The sequence below is a fragment of the Heteronotia binoei genome, chromosome 12 (assembly GCF_032191835.1).
Source record: "Heteronotia binoei isolate CCM8104 ecotype False Entrance Well chromosome 12, APGP_CSIRO_Hbin_v1, whole genome shotgun sequence".
In the NCBI taxonomy this organism is placed as follows: domain Eukaryota; kingdom Metazoa; phylum Chordata; class Lepidosauria; order Squamata; family Gekkonidae; genus Heteronotia; species Heteronotia binoei.
In genome coordinates, this window is record NC_083234.1 from 9,112,435 (window position 1) to 9,119,749 (window position 7,315).

A 7,315-nucleotide genomic window follows, 5' to 3' on the forward strand; every position below is an offset into this window, starting at 1 on the left:
CCGGACAAAATGCGATCCACTAGAGAAGGAAATGGCACCCCGCTCCAGGATCCTTGCCAAGGAAACCCCATGGACAGTAACAAAAGGCTAAAAGATATGGCACTAAAGTTGAGCCATTCAGGTAGGAAGGTGCCCAGTGTGCTACTGGGGAAGAGCGTAGGCCAAGTACAAGTAACCACAGAAAGAATGAAGCGGCTGGGCCAAAGCCAAAAGAACGCTCAGTTGTGGATGTGTCTGATGCGGAAAGAACAGTCCGATGCTGCAAAGAACAATACTGCATTAGAACATGGAATGAAAGAACATGAATTTGAGCAGACTTTGGAGGATGGTAGAAGACAGGAGGGCCTGGTGTGATGACCTTGTCCATGGGGTCGCAAAGAGTCGGACTTGATTGAACAACAAAATTTGTGAATTTCCTGCATTTTGCAGAGGGGTTGGACTAGATGACTCTGGGGGGTTCCTTCCAGTGTTCCCTCTAAGCTGAGTTAGTGTGAGCTAGCTCCCGGATTTTTAGCCTCCAGCTCACACATTTTTGTCTTCACTCAGGAAAAATAGCCCCAGAGCAAACTAATTTTATGCTGTAGCTCACAACTTTAATGCCAGTAGCTCACAAAGTAGAATTTTCACTCACAAGTCTCTATAGCTTAGAGGGAACACTGGTCCCTTCCAACTCTATTATTCTATGACCAGTAGTAGCTCATTATAGGTGTTCATTTTCATGACCTCAGATGGACCCCCAGAGCTGCCTTTTGATTAAGGCTGCATTAAGCCTTAAAAGTTTGGTGTAGTGGCTAAGTGCGTGGACTCTTATCTGGAAGAACCAGGTTTGATTCCCCACTCCTCCACTTGCACCTGTTGGAATGGGTTAGCCATTAGCTCTGGCAGAGTTTGTCCTTGAAAGGGCAGCTGCTGTGGGAGCCCTCTCAGCCCCGCCCACCTCATAGGGTGTTGTGGGGGGAGAAGATAGAGGAGATTGTAAGCCGCTCTGAGTCTCTGATTCAAAGAGAAGGGCGGGGTATAAATCTGCATTTCTTTCTTTCTTTCTTTCTTTCTTTCTTTCTTTCTTTCTTTCTTTCTTTCTTTCTTTCTTTCTTTCTTTCTTTCTTTCTTTCTGCCAGTTTGGTGTAATGGTTAAGTGCGCAGACTCTTATCTGGGAGAACCGGGTTTGATTCCCTACTCCTCCACTTGCACCTGAAGGAATGGCCTTGGGTCAGCCATAGCTCTGGCAGAGATTGTCCTTGAAAGGGCAACTGCTGTGAGAGCCCTTTCAGCCCCACCCACCTCACAGGGTGTCTGTTGTGGGGGAGGAAGGGAAAGGAGATTGTGAGCCCCTCTGAGACTCTTCGGAGTGGAGGGCGGGATATAAATCCAATATCTTCATCTACCTTACAGGCTGTCTGTTGTGGGGGAGAACATATAGGAGATTGTGAGCTGCTCTGAGTCTCTAATTCAGAGAGACGGGCGGGGTATAAATCTGCAATTCTTCAATCTGCAATCCTGAGTTTCTGGCAGAGGTGAGATTCAAATCTGGGAGCATCCTTATCCAAGGCTCTGTTCGCTTTGCCACCTGTCCTGGTTATTCATTCTCAGCCTTGCAACCTGCTGTTGGATCGTCTCCAACCTTTGTGTTTTTCTTTTTTTAAAAGAAAACACCTGTCTGCGCTTTTGCTATTATCAGAGAATTGCTTTTGTGATTCCCCCCCCCCCCGCTCTCTTGCACCAGAAAACCGCTTCGCTGTTGTGGCAAATAAACGAGAATTGCCTTTGAAAGCGCACCTAAGAATAGAGGGCGGCACACTGATCCATGACACACGCGACTGGGCCATGCGGCACTTCTCTTCCAGCATGGGAAGGTCTCTGCAAAAAAGAACAGCCTCCCTGCAACATAGGGTTGCCAATCCGCAGGTGGGGGCAGGGGATCCCCCGGTTTGGAGGCCCCCCCCCCCCCGCTTCAGGGTCCTCAGAAAGCGGGGCGGGGGGAAGGGATGGAAATGTTTGCTGGGAACTCTGTTATTCCCTATGGAGACTTATTCCCATAGAAAATCATGGAGAATTGATCTGCGGGTATCCGGGGCTCTGGGGGGACTGTTTTTTGGGGGCAGAGGCACCAAACTTTCAGTATAGCATCTAGTGCCTCTCCCCAAAATACCCCCCAAGTTTCAAAAAGATTGGACCAGGGGGTCCAATTCTATGAGCCCTAAAAAAGGTGCCCCTATTCTTCATTATTTCCTATGAAAGGAAGGCATTGAAAAGGTGTGCCGTCCCTTTAAATGTGATGGCCAGAACTCCCTTTGGAGTTCAATGATGCTTGTCACAGCCTTGACCTTGGCTCCACCCCAATCTCTCCTGGCTCCACCCCCAAAGTCCCCAGATATTTCTTGAACTGGACTTGGCAACTCTGCTGCAACGAAAGATATTTTCTTCTCCCCTCCCTCCACTCCAGGCTTCCCAAAATGCTGGTTGTGGCCGCCTGTTTGCCTCTCTTGAAGTCCTGCCTTTCGACCCGCAGTGTGGTTTGAGGTGCTGCTTTTGAAGTGCGCTCAACCCTGTCTCTGCCAGCCCAGGATAATAAGGCAGCTCGCCTTTCACTCCTGCCTGCTGCGATCTGCCGCGGAAGGAGTTGTCCCTGCACCTGTGGCACCAGCGTGGGCTCGGAAAGAGCTTTTAGTCAAATGTCACTGACGGGAACAGGTTCGCCTTAATCCTTCCAGAAACAAAAAAAGGTCGGCCTTTCTGGGGCCAAAACAAACACCCCTGGATTGTTTGATCTTTTCCATTTTGGATTTTGTTGTTCAATCACACAGTCGATTCCGACGCTTTGTGACCCCATGGACCAAGTCATGCCAGGCCCTCCTGTCTTCCACCACCCTCCAAAGTTTGCTCAAATTTGTGTTAGTTACATTAGTAACGCTGTCCAGCATCTTCTCTTTTGCCGTCCCCTTCTTCTTCTGCCTTCAGTCTTTCCCAGCATCAGGGTCTTCTCCAGGGAGTGCTCCCTTCTCATTGGGTGGCCAAAGTATTTCAGCTTCAGCTTCAGCATCTGACCTTCCAGGGAACAGTCAGGGTTGATTTCCCTGAGGACTGACTGATTTAATATTCTTGCAGTCCAAGGGACTCTCAAGAGTCTTCTCCAGGGAGTGCTCCCTTCTCATTGGGTGGCCAAAGTATCTGAGTTTCAGCTTCAGCATCTGACCTTCCAGGGAACAGTCAGGGTTCATTTCCCTGAGGACTGACTGATTGGATCTTCTTGCAGTCCAAGGAACTCTCAAGGCTCTTCTCCAGCACCACATCTCAAAAGCATCTATTCTTCTGCGCTCGGCCTTCCTGATGGTCCAATTCACAATTCACAAATTGTTGTAGTTGTTCAGTCGCACGGTCGATTCCGACTCTTTGCGACCCCCTGGACCAAGTCACGCCAGGCCCTCCTGTCTTCCACCACCCTCCGAAGTCTGCTCAGATTCGCGTTTGTTACATCGGTAACTCTGTCCAGCCATCTCCTCTTTTGCCGTCCCCTTCTTCTTTTGCCTTCTGTCTTTCCCAGCTTCAGAGTCTTCTCCAGGGAGTGCTCCCTTCACAAAATTAGCCCCTTTTCATGGGTTGGCGATCAGTGCCGGATTAAATCCTGGGGTGGCGCCTCGCAAATTGAGCCTGAGCGCCTGCCCTGCCACCCACAGCCACCCTTCCAGCCGGCAGGCACCTTCTCAAAAGCCCCTTTGACAAAGCTGCAGGGGAGAGCCAGAGAGAGGAAAGCCTGGCGACAACGCCAGCAGCAGCCGCACCGGGCAAGCTGGGCAAAGAGTGACTCAATGCTGGCTGCACACGCAGGCTGGAAGGGCTGCCAGCAGGGGGGAAACCAGAGGGAGGAAGCCGGCCCGGGGCCCCTAAAGGTGTGGGGGCTCATAGGCCAGTGCCTACTTGGCCTCATTGTTAATCCGGCTCTGTTGGCGATTGAGTTTCTTCTCCCCACGGCTAACTATGGCCAGGCCAGGTTTGTAGGGGGAAAGTGCAGGGTTGCCAACTCTAGGTTGGCAAATTCTTGGAGATTTTGGGGGTAGAGTTTGGGGTTGGGGGAAGGGAAAGACCTCAGTGGCATATAACCAGAGCTGGCTGGAGATCTCCCACTACTATCCTCACTATATTTTATTGCATTCCTTTTTCCTATGGTAAACTAGAATGATGTTTGCGTGTTAAAAAGTAAATTAGGTGGACAAGAACATCGCTGTCCAATGTATTTCTCTTTTAGCTGTATTGACACACTCAAGCAGGGACTTTGGTTGTTTATCCCATTACATATATTGAACCCATCTCCCATTGTCATTGACAGACGATCTCACATTTTGACATATGGCTGTTTTGTTGCTTTCGCATGCTCATGCGACTCAGATCAAAGGTTTGCTCAATTTGCTAATTTTACTATTCTGTCATTGTACCCTTTTACCTTCTAAAAGGAGAGCCGGTGTGGTGTAGTGGTTAAGTGTGCGGACTCTTATCTGGGAGAATCGGGTTTGATTCCCCACTCCTCCACTTGCAGCTGCTGGAATGGCCTTGGGTCAGCCATAGCTCTGGCAGAGGTTGTCCTTGAAAGGGCAGCTGCTGTGAGAGCCCTCTCCAGCCCCACCCACCTCACAGGGTGTCTGTTGTGGGGGAGGAAGGTAAAGGAGATTGTGAGCCGCTCTGAGACTCTTCGGAGTGGAGGGCGGGATAAAAATCCAATATCTTCTTCTTCATCTTCTTCTTCTAAACCACTGCCTACCAGATAATTTTACTTCACTGTCATTGGTTCTTAAATCTGAACCGTGTTGCATTCTGAGCCACTGCCTACCAGCTACTGGTATGTATGGCTCTGCTCAGCTATGTATGGCTTTGCTCACTGTTTCAGTTTCAGTTTATTTCAATTTATATCCTGCCCTTCCCACCGAAGCGGCTCAGGGTGGCTCACAGCATATAAAATCGAACATAAAGTTTGGTTTTAAAAATGCATCAATTTGCAACAATTTAAAACAGTAAAATAGAAAACATATAGAACAACGATCTGCCAAAATGCTATAGTACAACCTTCCGTAAGGTTTCCACTGTCAGTTAGTTGTAAGCCAGCCGGAAGAGAGCTGTCTTACAGGCCCTGCAGAACTGCCCAAGGTCCCGCAGGGCCCTCACCTCTTCCGGCAGCTGGTTCTACTGTGCCGGATTTCTCATCTGATGAAGTATGCTTAAGAGCACATGAAAGCTGACGTTCTAAATAAAAATGGGTTGGTCTTAAAGGTGCCACTTGACTCCTGCTTTGTTCTACTATTACCACTTACCTCCAGGCGACAGATATCCATTCCCCTGGAAAAAATGGTCACTTTGGAAGGAGGACTCTGTGCCATTATCAGTGCCAGATGAAACCCTGTGGAGGCCCCTAGGCAGTCAAAATCTTGCAGAGTCCCCACAAATTTATTCTATTTATTTATTTTATTTTATTTATATCCCGCCCTCCCTGCCGAAGGCAGGCTCAGGGTGGCTCACAGACCAAGGGTCAACACGAGCACACTGGTGTGACTGATAAATAAACAACAATAAAAACATATTCTGGTCACCGCACCTCAAAAAGGATATTATAGCATTGGAAAAAATTCAGAAAAGGGCAACTAGAATGATTCAAGGTTTGGAACACTTTCCCTATGAAGAGAGGTTGAAACGCCTGGGGCTCTTTAGCTTGGAGAAACGTCGACTGCGGGGGTGACATGATAGAGGTTTACAAGATGATGCCTGGGATGGAGAAAGTAGAGAACGAAGTCCTTTTCTCCCTTTCTCACAATACAAGAACTTGTGGGCATTCGATGAAATTGCTGAGCAGTCGGGTTAGAACGGATAACAGGAAGTCCTTCTTCACCCAAAGGGTGATTAACATGTGGAATATATTGGCCACTGTGTGACACAGAGTGTTGGACTGGATGGGCCATTGGCCTGATCCAACATGGCTTCTCTTATGTTCTTCTGTGACACAGAGTGTTGGACTGGATGGGCCATTGGCCTGATCCAACATGGCTTCTCTTATGTGACACAGAGTGTTGGACTGGAGGGGCCATTGGCCTGATCCAACATGGCTTCTCTTATGTGACACAGAGTGTCAGACTGGATGGGCCATTGGCCTGATCCAACATGGCTTTTCATGTTCTTATAAGACATAAAAACAATTTTAAAACATTTGCATGTGCTACTGTCATGATTTCAGGCAGCGATTACATTCTGGTGGTCAGCTGTACTCAGAGGTCTCAGGATCGCCACGGTGTGGTGAGGTCGGCCATTGGTGGTGTTCGTAGGGGCCAGTCCTGTTGCTGCAGATGTTACCATCGTGTAAATGCCCGGTGGAAGAGTGCCGTCTTGCAGGCCCTGAGGAACTGTGAAAGCTCTCGCAGAGCCCTCACCTCCTCTGGCAACTCATTCCACTAGGGTTGCCAAGTCCAATTCAAGAAATATCTGGGGACTTTGGGGGTGGAGCCAGGAGACATTGAGGGTGGAGCCAGGAGCAAGGGTGTGACAAGCATAATTGAACTCCAAAAGGAGTTCTGGCCATCACATTTAAAGGGACCTTTTAAATTCCTTCCTTCCATAGGATATAATGAAGGATAGGGGCACCATCTTTGGGGGCTCATAGAATTGGACCCCCTGGTCCAATCTTTTTGAAACTTAGGGGGTATTTTGGGGAGAGCCACTGGATGCTATACTGAAAATGTGGTGCCTTTACCTCAAAAAACGGCCCTCAGAGCCCCAGATACCCACGGATCAATTCTTCATTATTTTTTATGGGAATAAGTCTCCATAGGGAATCATGAGTTCCCAGCAGACATTTCCCTCCCCTCCCCCCACTTTCTGATTACCCTGAAGCGGGGGGAGGGCCTCCAAACTGGGGGATCCCCTGCCCCCACTTGGGGATTGGCAACCCTACATTCCACCACTAGGGGGAGCAACGGAAAAGGCCCCGGCTCTTGTTGTTTTGAGCCTCGCTTCTCAGCGTCAGAGCACCCACCCTGCCGCCCATGGCCCCCACTGCAAACTGCAGGCACCTTCTTAATAGCCCCTTTGGCAAAGTTGGGGGGAGAGGTAGAGAGAGGCAAACTTGGTGACAACGCCAGCAGCAGCCACACCAGGCAAGTCAGGCAAAGAGCAGCTCGTTTTCTGGCTGTGCGTGCAGGCTGGGAGAGCTGCAAGCAGGGGGGGAAACTGGGAGGGAATGCCAGTCTGGGGCCCCTAAAGGGGTGGGGGTCCATAGGTAGGGTTGCCAAATCTAATTCAAGAAATATCTGGGGACTTTGGGGGTGGAGCCAGGAAACT